Source organism: Acomys minous, assembly GCF_964271855.1.
Source record: "Acomys minous genome assembly, chromosome: 5".
Classification (NCBI taxonomy): Eukaryota; Metazoa; Chordata; class Mammalia; order Rodentia; family Muridae; genus Acomys; species Acomys minous.
The window spans coordinates 30,881,687-30,897,021 of NC_140494.1; the positions used below are offsets into that span (position 1 = coordinate 30,881,687).

Here is a 15,335-nt window from a genome sequence, read left to right on the forward strand (position 1 = left end):
TTTCTGTCCCCACTTCCTAGGCGTGCCCACCAGAGTCTGCATATGGGCAGGTAGTGGCCTCATCTGTTTGCTGTAGTTACCAAGAGTTATGCTGCATAAGTCCTATCACTAAGCACTTTGTCATTTTATTCAGTTTTGGGTGTGTGCTTGTACTCGGATTTACAATGTGTACAAATTGCCTAGAAACCAAAGCCCGAGTTCACAGCCTGCTGTAGGCAGTCGCCCTACTACAGTTGTGGGAGGGGCATTCCCACTCACCCCATTGCTCCTGTTTGATGCTATCTAGTTTTCAAGGTGTAACCGGAAAGAAACGAGAACCTTTTCCCCATCGTTCTTGAATGCACTTTACTTTTTAGGAAACCCAGGTTCTTTTATGTGACTTTGTTGTGGCAGCTACAGGCTCACACAGCAACTATCTACACACAGACAGCTGGACGGAAGGGTTGACCTAGGGAAGGCCTTCCCAATGGGGCAGTTTTCACCTGAGTCCTGTGACACTTAGACAAGTCTAAGGTGCTGCTCTGACTCATGGGCATAACGTTGTCAGTAGGAACTCTCATCAGCACGAAGCTGATGACAATCAGCGAAAGCCAGCAACTGAAGTCAGGTTAGGGACTATGAGATCGCTCCGAGGGACTGGACTGCACTGCCTCAAGGCCTCCGTCCGTCCTGGAAGGCTGCAGCTCTGAAGCATGGCCTGTCCTTCCCCAGGAGAGCAGCAAGCTGGGAGCCAGTCTTGTTCCTGGGTTTATCGCTGCCCTCTGGAGCATGGGAATGCTACTCCCGAGCTCCTTCAGTGATCTCTCGGAAGGAACTGCCCACAGCAGAAGAGAGAGGTCATGTTTATCCACAGAACTGGGAGTGGGAGGAACCAATGTCCCCAGGGAATGACACCTGAACTCACTTGAGTGCGGCAGTGGTGCCTAATACACTCTGCTACGGGCCATAGTCTCAGATGGGAAAAGTCTGTGAGTCCTCTGTAGCTGAACATGACTTCCACAGTGACTTGAACAGCTAGCTTATCATGCTCCATCGGTGAACTCAGACCAGCTTTCTAGTTAGACAAAGGACAACTTTAGAGAGCGGAACCCTTAGGACATAAGGTCAAGAATAAGTAACAGCGACTCTTCTTCCTTGAAACTGTGACAAAGGCATTAGATGAAGCAAAAACTTAATTTCTCCTGCGGAGCAGTCACTTTGGACCACGCTGACAGCTGCCGTCTAGGTCCTTTAAGAAAGGTCCTGCGTGGGTTTTCTAACGCTCACAGCCATGTGTGGTGTCCAAACCCTGAGCAACTCACCTGCTTTGAAAAGGCTTCAAGAGGTGGCTGATAAGCTAATTCTCCCTTGACAGCAGTGCTGCTCCCAAAGTGCTGTGTTCAGGGTTCACAGCCCATTGACTTAGGAAGAGACAGACTGTGCTGGGGACCTCAAGGCCAGCTCAGGGGAGCTCAAGGGGGGCTCAAGACAGTGTGGTGGGCTGACGAACTCAGATGGTTCTCAATACCCATAGTTCCTCAGGGCAACTCTAGGCCTCACGGTTGTTGTGGCAACAACTGCACCTCTATTTCTCAGTTGTACAAAGAGATATTTGGAACAAACCACCATTTTCTGTCCACCTTAAAAAAAACAAAGCCCCCCAACAAATCCAGCGATTTTGCTAAATGAGTGCAAAGCTACACTTCCTTTTTTAATTTCAGAGAACAAGTAAATATTTATTTTATTTTATAAGAAATATTTACAAAAATTAAGAAGGGAACTCTCACTCTCTTAAAAAATTGCAGCACCTGCAGGTAACGAAGGCTGAGAGCAAGAGAAAGAGGCTCCGAAGGGAGCTCAGACCTGCCAGCATATAAATACAAGTAACATTACAGGGGCTAAGCAGACTGTACTTACACACATCTATGTAATAACAACAATGAATAGTTTAAGGCTGCCTGTAACAAAGAAAAAGAGGTCACGAGTTTGAGAGCACAACGTGACATGCATGAGATGGGTGGGAGATAATAAATGGATGGGGGAATGGTATAATATTTTAATTTGAAAAATAAAAGAATATTAAAGAAATTAATACCTTTAAAAGCGATAAAGACCTTCCTCCCCGACCCACTGTGACTGTCATTTTAGGGGCAGCTGCTCTTTAGGAATTAATTTAAAATTTAGCGTTTTCTTCCTGCAAGCAAAGGTTAAGAGCAAGTAGGACCTGTTAGATAAATTCTGTCTTCATAGACTATGTTTTCAGATGTCCCTCTGAGAAATTCACTGGCAAAGATCTTTAAAAAGCAGTCATCTTCAAGCTCAGAGTAACTCTTACCACACAGATGAAGACGGTGCCCTGTGCTCACAATGCAGAAGCTACAAAAGCCATTTTAATTACCCATAGGAAGGACCTGGGGGACTTAAAACACAAATATCCCCACAAGCCTCCGTGTTCAAAGGGACCCAGGTGAGATGGGTGGGAGATCATAAATGGATGGGGGAATGGTATAATATTTGCCCCCAAGTACCTAGGTTTCGGTTCTGAGAGCTCTCAACTCAAGACATCCTCCAGGGAAGGCCCAGAAAGTATGTCTGGGGAAGATGAATGGTGGGGTCAGGGAAGGCGTCGGGGAAAATAAGTATTATTTACTTTATAAAACACAATATCAAATACACATGATATATAAATTTCTTGTACTACCCACTTGGACTCCTACACTCTGAACCACCAGGACGCTCCACCCGGCAGTGAAGCTGGTGTCACTGCAGCCCTGGCTTCACAACACTGCAGGACACATTACTGGGGCAGACTTCCTAATGTGTCAAGAGGCAATGCGCAGTTGGAAAGCAGTGGAGCTTGGTAATCATAAAGTGTCCATCTTCTACATCACTAAGCAACGCGTTAGAGGGCTAGGACAGAACTGTCTTCTCAGCTCTAGGACAGATTCACATCAAAGCAAAGCTCCTCCAGTCTGACCATCCCTAGGAAGGGATCCCAGGAAGGCCCAAGTGACAGCACCATCCAATGGCCTGTTCTCTCGGTATGGCTCCAGTCAAACAGAAGAATTCCAGGTGTCCAAGTCTGACCAACTACCCTACCTCTCTCTACCAGAAACAGTCGGGTACTCACAGCTTGCTAACAGCGTCTTTGCCCAACGCGGCCTCACAAGGTAGCAAGTGTGTTGAGGAAGTTAATCCAAACAGAATTTCAAAACTGTTTCACCTTTCTGTCATTTTGTTTCAGCCTCGGCTCCCATGATGCTTCTGTCCGCATCTAACTCTCACAGAAGGAGCATGCTCTCATCTGTCTGACCTGCACTAGAACTTGATTGACCGGGACAGCCCATCCTGGGCTCCCTAACACCATGTGACACACCAAATTCCGAGCATGGAGAATGCAGGGACACCTTTGTGAACCACTTTTTAAACTACTGTCTTAAAAAACCTCATAAGAGTAAAGGAGGCCATGACTTTTTAACTTCAACTTTGAGGACAAAATAAAAACAAGTTATTTCAAATAGAACCGAAACCTAGGTACTTGGGGGCAAATGCAGGAAGATGACAAGCCCAAGGACAGTCTCGACTTGGGCAACTTGGCAAGAGCCTGTTTCAAAATTTTAAAAGGAGAGAGGCATAGTGTACAACTGAGCCCTGAGCTCACTCCCAGCATGCATCAGGAATGCCAGGCCTCCACAGCAAACTTCTACTACAACACTCAGCGGGGACACAGCCTCAGCGTGGCATTCAGAACACAATGGCTTCACACAGAGGTGACAGAATATACAAGAATTAAAAATATCCCCAGGATTAAGCAAACAATAGGACTTGATAGTATGCCTATTTACATTTATCACACACACAAGTTTGGATGTACAAATATGGGATTTATTTCATATACAGTGTGACTTCTGCTTGTCCCTGCCTACAACCACCATGGGTTTCATACACTACTCCCATTGTCTGCAACAGAACCGGAAAAAGCAAACACAAACACCTGTGGATCTTGCTGAGACTCAATTAGAGCTTACATTCTGTACGTGAAAACTTCACCTACAGCCTCTTTGGTGAAAGGTCTATGTAGAGTAGGCTAGCCCACTATTAATAATAGTCATAGTTAACCTAGTATTTCATCTTCAGAAAGAGAAAACTCGGGGCTGGGAGATGGCTCAGTGGTTGAGAGCACTTGCTGCTCTTTGCAAAGCTCCCTAGTTCAGTCCCCAGGACTACATTAGGCGTGTCACAACCACCTGTGAGTCTTGCTCCAGGAGCTCTGATGGCTTCTTCTGTTCTCCACAGGCACTGCACTCACGTGCACAAACCCATAAACATAGACATAATCAAAACTTAAAGAAATTAGTTTTGAAAAAGTGAGAATGTAGTTTTGGAATTTTGCCTGCAGTGACATTCTCTGCCAGGCACATCCAGGTCACCCATCACAGGGCGGTGTGGGGAGTCAGTTCAGTGAGTGTAGCTGAGGGTCACTGTGTAGGGTGAAAAACACGGAAGGTTCTGTCCCACACTTGAAGGGACCAGGAAGAACAGCAAGGGTAGGTATCAAAGGCACAATGAGGGTGTGTCAAGCTTGTCCCTCCGCTCTCGGAGCCTGTGGATGTCGACCCACTGTAAAGAACTGTCTCAGGACACATGGACGGTCATCAGTATGCACAGAATTAACATACAAGGCTGAGCTAGTATTACTTAACTGTGTTGGCTGCAGTTGTAGGCACTTTCCTAGCCATGTCAGGTATGCCTGAAATCTCTGTGCAAGGCACATGGGCATTCAAGAATTGAATAACTCTCTTGTTGCAGCACGTGGCATAGTACTAGGAAAGCCTTGGTGCCTGTTGTAGGCACTGTGTGTACCCTGGGGATCTCTCTCAGGACACCCTAGAGAAAGGTGAGAAGCAACAACACCCAGTTGGCTCCACTCAAGCAGGGCCCACCTGAGACACGTAATTACCAACACTCGTTGTTGCTAGTTATAAACTGTGTCCCAAGAGATCTTGTGGATAAACCCCCAGGCACACACACTGTGAGCCATGGAACCAGCCCCTCACCTCAGCCTCTGGTAGAACAGTGCCACCCACATTTGCCATCACACACAGGAACGCACCTCTAGATTTCGACTGGCTTCATTTCTGGGAGTTCCTGAGTGGCAGGACTCGCTTCGTGGACAACATAACTGAGCAGCATGCACCCTTGAGAAGTGAAACTCTATGACAGGCTGTCTGCTGGCAGATGTACGTAAAGCTCCAGGTTGGAGCGATCTGAAAATGACAGGCTTCAGCTGGACAGAAACCAGGCTGGGGTTTTCTTGAACACTCAGGGCAGGGTGTACATTTCTAGACGCAAAGTCACCCTGCAGCATTTCTGGGCTCTACAGTTAGTTGGATTTTCTGGGACACGTTCCTTCTGATCAGGCTCCTTTTCGTGTTATGGTTAATGTAACAGGATGAGAGAAACCACAAAGTACAAAAAGCTACAGAGGAGTAAGCCACTGCTCATGGCCCCCATAAGCACTGGAAAAACATGCCTTTAGCAGAAACACATGCATTCAAAAGATGGGCAGGGCTCTGGAACATCAAAGCCTCTCAGTTGTGGCACAGTCCATACCCAGGATGATCCCTAGATAAGTGGGAGAGTCAAAAGATGGGTCACACGTGATGATCTGTCTGAACCAGGACACGGTTCTGAGCGGGCACGAGATGATGTGATCTGGGCAATTTAGGAAGCAAAGGTTCAATGCCCTGCCCTGCAGGAGGCAGAGCTGCTTCCAAGGGACACAGCTAAGTTCTAGCAATCTGTCCTTAGAGGCTTTGAGTGATGGCAAGGCTACAGTAAGTTAGCAGTTCCCTCTAGAGTTAAAATAACAAGCCAGTACCCTAAGCACTTGAGAGGCAGAAAATGCCTTGCTTGGTGTCTCAGAGAGAAGAGGGTTGCTTGGGTTGCGTGACATTTGTTTCTGAAACTAACAAGAGCAGACGCCTGAAGAGCAAAGGCAGAGAGACGTGTTCCCTTTGTTTCCCAGGTCAGTGCCAGGACTGTACTAACGACCAGAATAGTTAGTGCTGTGTCCACACAGAGCTCTTCTGAGCATGTGCAGTGCCAGCACCTTCACAGCAGTGCGTCCACACACCACGAGTCCACATTTCTTGTCCTGTCACACCCAACCAAGCAGTTAAGGGAGCAAGCTGGTCAGCAAAGCCAGCCAGGCCAGATGATGGAATTAAAAGCGCCACAGCAACGCTAAGTATCGGCTCTGCTCCTTTCAGGATTCAATTAAGTTGCTTTGAAGTTTAAGCTATTTGCATTTTAATAAAAGCCAGAAAAGAGGACCAGGCTGTGTTACTACGAATTTCTTAGAAGTAAGTTGGCAGTATCCATTTCAGTGCAGCTCTTAAAGTAAAACAGCAATAGTCCCACAGTTAATCGCTGAACAGGGGCCCGTCTTCCATGATTCCCATCCTGTGACTACAAACGAAACACTCTCATTGCTGGTGGCTCTCAAAGTCCCCTCACATCTTGCAACAGATGTCACTTCAATTCAAAGTACCAAGGGGAGAGGAAAAACAAGCGGGCTGCGTGGCTCTTCATGCTGACGCCACTAAGGGAAAGGCACAGGAAAAAAGAGGGAATCTGTAGGCCTGTCTCCTTCCCAGCCCTGTAGGCTCTAGGCTTCCTAGACTGCTCTGCATCCACAGACATCCGCTGCAGGACAAGAGATAATTTCGCACACATCTGTCCAAGTCCCCAGAACTTCAGGGTTATAGCTACAGCAAGTGCCGAACCCAATTACTCATGGCCAGGCGAGGCATTTTCTGTGAAAGCTACAGAACAAATCTTTCCCCAAAAGTAGAATTTTTAAAACACCACTGAATTTGGTTAATTTAAATAATAAAAAAGGAGCTTGAGAAAATTACCTTTGAAGTAACAACAACAACAAAAAAGTCATAAATATAAAACACATTCCTGTACTTCGCCAATAATTATTTCTCTACAAGACTTAAAGGCAAAACAGCAAAGTGTTCATAGTAAATAGCTAAATGACCAGATGACCGTAATTAAAGTTTTCTTCTTTAAATCTTGCCATATTTTTAAAAATTTTCTCTAACAGACAATACTACTTTGATAATAAAAAAAGAAAAAGCCAAATTTCTTAACCTTAAATGAGTTAGTTTGAATGCAGAAGCTAAGCATGGTGAACTGAATGAGAACACAGGAAACAGACCCCATCAGAAAGAAAGCTTTGTGTGGAGACAGAGGCCACACTGGCCGCAGCGCGCTCAGGAACAGGGGCCATTGTAAAGATGCTACATCTCCCAGCCAACCACTGAGAGAGGAGAGACGGCCTGCAGCCCCCCTTGGAGTCTACAAGGAACTCTCCATGGCACATACAAACTACATAAACTAAACACACACACTGAGTTAAAATGAATGTCTTCCTCTTGCCCTTCAGCAAGCCTTTCTTAGGAACCTTCATCATACGGCTTAATTAACTCTTTCTCCTCATTGTAGCTGCTGGTGAAAGAACTTACAAAATACTGCAATGCCCCAAATATCAAGAACAAGTGAATCGGCAGCAGCAGTCAAAGGAATCACATCACATCTGCCTGGTGCTCTAAGAACATGTGATCTCTCCAACACTAAGGTGGAAGAGTCATGGGCAAAGCACTGGAGAGCACAGGGTATTGGCACGTGGCTCATAAAAAGGAAGACAGTTTACACATAAGGGCTCCAAGAAGAAATGAGGCTCTGAAAGAGGCCCTGAAGGCTCTGCCTGTGCAACAGGGTCCTAGGTTCCTCATAGAATGCTCGCAGGCAAAAGAGGCAAAGGCCAGTAGAATGGAGACTGGAAAACTGACCTAGTGCCTGCATCTGCACTCAGCCCAGGGACTCAGCAATCTTCTCATGAGGCACAACAGCCTGACACCCCACCTGTGTTTTGCCCTGTGATTCTGGGAAATGGTTCTTCTCAGAATGTGGCTGAGGCCAGGCAGATAGCTCAGCTGGTAAATGTTCTTGCTACATCAGCCTGACGGCCTGAGGTTAGTCCTGGGAATCTGACCACAGAGGCATGCATCTGTAACTGCACCACTTCTACAGTGAGAGGAGAAGATTCCCTGGGCCAGCAAGCCTGGAGTACGTGGTGTGTAAGACACCCCTGCCTTAAAAACAAGGTGAACTGAGTCCTGAAAGCTCTCCCTGGCTTCCAAACAAGTGGGGTGGTGCATGCACCCTCGACCACCCCACAATAAGGAAAAGAGGGGGAGACCCACTGGCCATTAGACAACTCTGCTTTGCCACCACAGAGTTCATGACGGCAAGTTCAGAGGCAGGGGCCAGGGAAAGCTTCAGGCCCCACGAGAGAACCAACCTGCAGCAAGCTGGGCCCTTTTGGTGGCAGGGCCAGTCTCTACCACCTGGGAGCATTGGGCCTTCTCAGCCTTCTTCAAGGCCTCCCTGTCGCTTACAGCAAGCTCTCCTCCTCACAGACTAAGTACTACAGTTCAAAACCTGTGGGAAGCTGGAGCCAGGGGCCTTCGTGGAATGAGCAACAGTGCCTCACTTTTTTCGTTTTTGGTTTTTTGAAACAAGATTTCTCTGTGTAGCCCTGGCTGTCCTGGAACTCACTCTGTAGGCCAAGCTGGCTTTGAACTCAAGAGATCCGCCTGCCTCTCCCTCTCGGGTGCTGGGATTAAAGAGTGTGCCACCAGGCCCAGCTAGCTCCTCACTTTCAAACCTAGCTTGAAATGAAAACTAGAAAACCTAACACACATGATACATGTACTTGAGTGAGAAAACCTTGATCCAATGTCCCACTTCAAACACAAGGGTGAATTATAATATGTTCATGCGGATGTCTTTATTGGCAGGCTGAAAAGCCTGCACACCCACTAAGGCAGTGATGCAGTGGAGAATGACCCGGAGAGGCCCCAGGAACAGGCAGCTAAACACATAAACTATAGCATAGTTATAACGCAGTTGCCCAGATGCCACAAGGTTCCTGAGGAACCTTTCTGAAACTACAACCATTTCTTGGGAAAACTCAACAAAACGCCATCCTTCCAGGTTGCCTTGGCTACCTCCTTCCTGAGAACATGAGCACACCTTAAGAACATGCACAGCGGCTGCTGAGCCTGTGTGTTCAGAGGTTCTGCTGACTGAAGGGGTTTCCAACAGCCCGTCCAAACTCTACCCACGCAGGCTAGGAGGCACACTTTATCGTGTAATGAACTGCCCAGTAACACAGTGTACATCTGGAGCCAAAACCATCCTTGTGAGCTAATCAGTTGTCTGTTCAAATATCAGTAGTCACTGTTCCTCCCACAGATGCTGGCACTCAGGAGCTATGAGGCAGCATGCCTCCTCTCTTCCCTTCCTCTCAGGAGGCTGTGTCTTCTCTCCATCCAGCCATTGCTAAAGCTGTCTTTGGACAAGCACACAAGCACACTCTCGAAACAGTCCACAGCCAGCATTCCAGGCTCCTACTTCCACTCCACATGCTTGTGGACCAGCCTAGGATTAAAGGGCTACATCCCAGTGTGCTTCCTCGTGGGGCACTCCACTCACTTGAGCAGAGCACCTGCAAACCCTCAGTGTAGCCAGCAATGTGAGTGACATCAAGGGCACCACACAGCAATGTGAGTGATCGGCCATATCAAGGGCACCACACAGCAATGTGAGTGATGGGCCATATCAAGGGTACCACACAGCAATGTGAGTGGTCAGCCACGTCAAGGGTACCACACAACTTGTAGGATTTTGGCCACGCCTGTGGCAACAGCCTAGATTCATCCAAATGTAGAAGATGCATTTTAAATAAAGAATCCCTAAAGCCTCCCCAATTCTGTCAAGAAGGAACTGATGATTTAATTATTGACAGCACCACACAACAGGGTTCCTCAGACCCACACAAGCCTGCCTTATATTTAAATGATGCACATAATCGGAAGCACAAGCTGGGAAATATTATGTGGAGTCACAGAGAAACTGAAATAGAGAATTTAAGACACAAAATCACTTTCTCTATAAAAATTAATTTATTGTGTATTACAAACACACACCTCTTCCCCCAACTCTAAACTCTAAAACAGCTTATATCAAGGCCATGAGAAGACACTTAACTAACTTGAAGTTGCCAAAGTGTCACACACATGACTGATGGTGGAACTCAGAGACAGAGGGGAGAGGGGGCAACAAGGAGAACAATTTTAGTTAGCATGGGTAAACAACGTCTGTCTCCTTAGTATGTACCCACAATAACAGAACACAAATGGCCCTGCAAAAACTCACCAGTCTTTCAGCAGCTGGCCTCAAGTGGAAAACAACCCAACTGACTTATAGAACAGAGATGGATAAAATGTGGTATGTCCATACACTGGAATACTACTCAAGAATAAAAAGGGGACAAGCTATATTCCTATCTTAAAACAATGGACCTAGAAACATGCTAAATGAATGGAAGGCAAACAGAACAGTATATATACATATCTACATATCTTGTAATTAATTCTACTGTTATGACGCATCCAGAAAGTACAAACCTACAAAAATAACGACTACTTGTTTCCTGTGACAGGGAGAGGGGTATGTGGGTAGAAAGTGATCATTTAACAGGCACTAAAGATTACTCAGGGTGATGAATACATTCTAAAACTAGATTTCGGTGATGCTTGTACAACTTGACTGATTCCACAACAATAACAACAACAAAAATCACTGGATTGTTTATAGTATGTAAGTTACGCCTCAAGGCTATTAAAAACACAGGTAGGCATACAGCGCCTACAGCTGAAGCCCTAGGCAGCTGTGGAGCACTGGGTCTGTGCTGTGTGGCTTTTACTTTCCTGACTCCAGTGTGGAAAAGATTACATCAGGCCGTCAGTATCAGGAGAACGCAGAGATTTGCTCTTCAATTTCCTCCTGGGTAATAGAGGCGTGTGGGGGAGACAGAGGCATGCAGAGGAGCAAGCATGCTCCTTCTTCATTACAGAGTTCACGGCAGGTCACGGCCCTATTAGACAGGAACCAGCTGGGCCCCGTCATTACTGCACACTGCCGGTGGGGGCGGTGCCGGGGCTTGGGAAGGGCAGAGCGCACCCCACCACCAACACAAGACCTTTTAAAAGAGGTGGCAGCAGACACTGAACAGTAAGGAAATGAGAAACTGGTAAAGTTCCTATGTGTAGTTCATATACCCTAAACAAACAAGCCTCTGACCTTCCATATCTCCAAGTTAGGCTGCACGTGTTAAAATCAACATCAACTTAATAATTACCCATAATGAAAACATCAATCTGCTAAGCAGACATGAGTGAGCAGTGACCTGAGGTGCCCTAACTTGCTGTCCCCTCCCACCTGGGAGTGGGGCCTGGGAGGCAGTACAGGGCTGCTTTGCAGAGCCCTGTACTAGTGACCACAGGGCAGGAGACACGGAGTAAGGGCAATCTAGTGACACGCCACAGCCAGGCCACTCAGACAGCTTGCCGCCCAATCATAGCAGGTCCCAAGCAGAAATGCACCGTCACCTGCACATGCAGAAGATAAGAGAGGCAGCACAGGAAAGGAGGTAACACAAAGTGCACACGTGAGAAGATGGTCAAACTGATAGATATGGGATGAAGTTATTTTTAGTTGCAGCCAATCTGGGTGAAAATCCATTTTATGACAAACACATTGCTGTGGAAAGAGTCAAACAGGCAGGAAGTAGGAAATGCTCTATTCATCTCCTTCCCACCAACCCCAAGAGAATTCCTTTTATTTTGAGAAGCACGTAATAAAACTGTCCTGCCTGCCAATATCCTCCTCTACTGAGAGTTACTCTGGCCTTACTGGCTGGTGATGCTGCGTACAGGCCCAGAACACGCACGCACAGGAGTCAACAGGGGCACGCAGACGCCACTGGGAACTGCTGTAGCCATCAGCTGGGTGTTACTTCCTTTGGCCCCTGAAATCTCTAGTCCTTTATTCTACTGATGGGAGGAAATGGGGAGACTGGTCCAGAGGCCTCCGCCCTTCCACCGACTGTGAGAGTCTGCAGGGCAGCATGAGAATGTTCTAAGAAGGCCAAGGACTGTTCGAGGTGATGGGTGGTGTCTTCTAGTGACTCACGCCAGCAAGCTCTTCTCTCGTTTTCTCTTCTTTCCGGACTCTGCATGTTAGCTTCAGAGAGAAGGAGGGCCCTGGGAAGGCAAGACCTCGGCCTGCCTGCGATACTGCTCTTGTTAGCTAATGCAACATTGGACATGAAAATTATCCTACATAAAAAAATAATCTCTTCCCCCATAAAAAATTCAAGAATGCTCATAATCTAGAGAGCAAGGGAGTTTCAAGCCTTAGCAATTAGGAAGCCACAGTGAGTCCACTGGGCTTTGTCCAAGGACCCTTTTAACTACTTGAAAATGACAGCTGATTACCACGTAACAGTGCGGCTCACCTATAAAACCCTTCTAAAGTGTATCGATCCCCAATTACATAAGCAAGGCCATTCTCAGAAGCCTATTTAATCATGCATAGCCCATTACTCATCGCTGAGGCAAACACTGCCCATGTCTGTATCATCTAAGTGCGCTTTTGTTAGTAAGTCTGAGCTTAGGGAAGCATATTGTCTATTCTCAGCAAATTCTACCTGAGAATCACAGTCACTGTAAAGCCTGGCCTGTATCTGGAGTGGGGACAAGGTGGAGATGGTAGTACTTGTTTTGAAGGCTGTTCTGGCTTCTCCTGTGCTCAGGATACTTGTGGGCTGCTGGATCTTGCAGAGTGAGTTCACTTAAGACTTCACTCCAAAGTAGTAAAACAGCTCTGGGGGCTTCCACTGAAATCCCTTTGGAGGAGCCAGTGGAATTCCAGCAGAATCCCAGGGAATTTTGCTGTTTTCTGAAGACAGGGTTTCCGGTAGGACAGGCTGGCCCAATCATCTAACTCCAGGGATCACAGGAAAGGCATCAGGACTGGAAGGCACAGCTACTACACCTCTGGTTCTTCCGGTTCCCACCTGTCAGAGCAACTTAACAGTGGGACATTCTAGCTGGCTCACAGATAGCACGGTAGTGTTGCTATCATCCCGGTGGCCTGGGCTGCAGCCGCCATTCCCTGTCTGTCCTCAGCTCTAGGGTTCCTGTCCTTTTTTTTTTTTTTTTTTTTTTTTTTTGAGACAGGATCTCTCTATGTTAGCCTTGGCTGTTAGACCATGTTAGACCATGTTAGATCAGGCTAGCCTCGAACTCACAGTGACTTGCCAGCCTCTGCCTCCCGAGTAGTTCCTATCCTCTAAATCAGTAAAGACAAACAGCTTTAAGGCCTGAGAACGGCGCTCGCCCGGAGGCCATCCCGATTGCATTAGCAGTCACTGTCTGAGCCATGACCACTGGCAGCATTCCGAGGTTTCCATAGACTTGAGTGGCCAAGAGGAAAAAAAGTGGAATACGGGATTTCACCCCACCTGTATGACTCCAGATCCCAGTATTGAGGACTGGAGAAAAATAGCAGATTTCAGCTTAATTCTAAAAGAGCTGCTGACCACAGCATCCCTCTGTGCTCAGGAAACCACACATTCTGGAAAGAGAAACCAACAGTCCAGGCACAGTTAGCATGACTACGAAAACCAAAGTGAAAAACCGACAGGGAAGTACAATGTCCTTCACAAAAGGGCACTTTGACTCAGCTACTGTAAAAACAGCCTGTTTTAATTCTGGACAATGTCTAATATGGCACTAAGACACATTGTAAAGGGCTGCCTACAAACTAAGGAAGCAGTCCACTTGCTGGTGACAGTTTTTCATAACAAAGGCCCAGCAAGATCTGCTTCTTCCCCAGTCTTCACGTAAGTGACATAATACACGGAACCCACATGAAGGTGCTTTCTGCACCAGCCTGTGGCCTCAGAACAGGTTCTACACAGGACGACCTGTGAGTCCAGGTTCACACCTGACACAGGTCCTAGGGCAAACTTCACCAGGAGTTCTAGAAGGGGCTAGAGGAGCTAGGCAGTGGTGCTGAAGGCTGCAGAGGCTCCAGGCCAGCCTGGGCTACACAGCATGACCCTGTCACAAGAAGAAACCGAGTATGAAACTGAGTAAACCAAAGCACTGAACGGTCACTCTTTACCTTGTGCAGGGTCACTGTCGCCATCCAGCTGCTCCTTAGATGGGTCCTGCTGCCAATGACTCTGCATTATACACAGGCAGCTCCGCTAAGGCCTGGTCGGCTGGTGAGTCAAAGTCACACGCAAACTGTCAGCTCTGGGAACAGTATCTGTAGCTTCACTCTAAGGGGGGAGACTGGTCACAGAGTAGGCCCCAGCACAAAGCAGAGCTCTGGGGCCAAAGGGTACTTCGGTGGTATGCATGGCCATACTCACGGCTTTGAGGCAAACACTCCCAACCTATGTGCACACACGACAACACAAACTCTCCACTACCAGATACCCCCAAATCCATCAGTTTGTCTTCTGACAGTCTAGTGTTTGCTCACAGGGCCATGCTATTGCTGACCACTAACTATATCCCCAATCACCAGAAGCAAATGTGTCTGGGCTCTCGGAGCCAGTATGACCTGCTGCCCTCCCTCCAGTAGCTGTTATTTTGTTGAGAGGAGAAAGGGAGGCAGACAAAGCCTTCAGGAGTCTGATCGTCTCAGTCCTCACTCGCCTGTGTTCCTCACCCACTTAGAGCTCTGTCTTTCTACATCTGCCAGCAGCTGTTTTTCTAAATGCTTCTTCATTCTGCCCTCTGGTAGGCCATGGCTCTAAGGGGTCAAACCACTACATTCCATGTGTACCACTAATTTTATCACTACAGTTTCAAAGATGGTTTGATTTGCCCCACAAGCAAAGTCCAACAAATTGTAAGAATATTTCACAAGCTTAGGGTGTGGCTCAGTAGTAAAGCACCTTCCTAGACACTGGAGGTCTTGAGCACTACACAGGAAGAAAAATTTCCCTAACTAAATTAGCAACTCATCAAGGTATGAGCATGTACAAACATTCTGTGAAAAAAAAAAAAAAAGAAAGAAAAAACAACTAGGAAACATATCCACTAAAAACATTTGAAGACTACTAGGAGGGCAGTGGGATGGTGCCACTCTGCATTCCAACATAAGATGGCCACTTATGCTTGATTCAGCACACACACACACACACACACACACACACACACACACACACACTTGGTCTGTTTGCAAACATTACCCAAACTTCCAGTAATCAGTAATCTGTGCCCTACAAAACACACCACTTTAATGTTTCCTGCAGATTCCCGGTTGTCACAGCAGCAGCAGCAGCCTGTCCTGTCCACTCTTTGATGGTGACGCAGCGCAATCTGTCCCTGTGCATTCCTAAGCAAGCCTCAGCACAA

General features: G+C 47.1%; 1 protein-coding gene across 13 annotated transcripts in view; it reads right to left on the bottom strand.

Moving 5' to 3' along the window:
* Positions 1 to 15,335, bottom strand: part of AOPEP (aminopeptidase O (putative)) — a 273,680-nt gene that overhangs the window by 36,671 nt on the left and 221,674 nt on the right. The window contains exons 16-17 of one of the 13 annotated variants that reach the window (XR_014779649.1): positions 14,089 to 14,188; positions 1,848 to 11,507 (exon numbers count right to left, since the gene is read on the bottom strand). The exons of 9 other annotated variants lie outside the window; for them this stretch is intronic. The gene's annotated coding sequence lies outside the window, so the exon portion shown is untranslated. Of the gene's footprint in view, positions 1 to 1,847; positions 14,366 to 15,335 lie in introns of those variants that run through there. 3 more of the 13 variants (XR_014779651.1, XR_014779650.1, XR_014779652.1) reach the window with 3 other exon arrangements.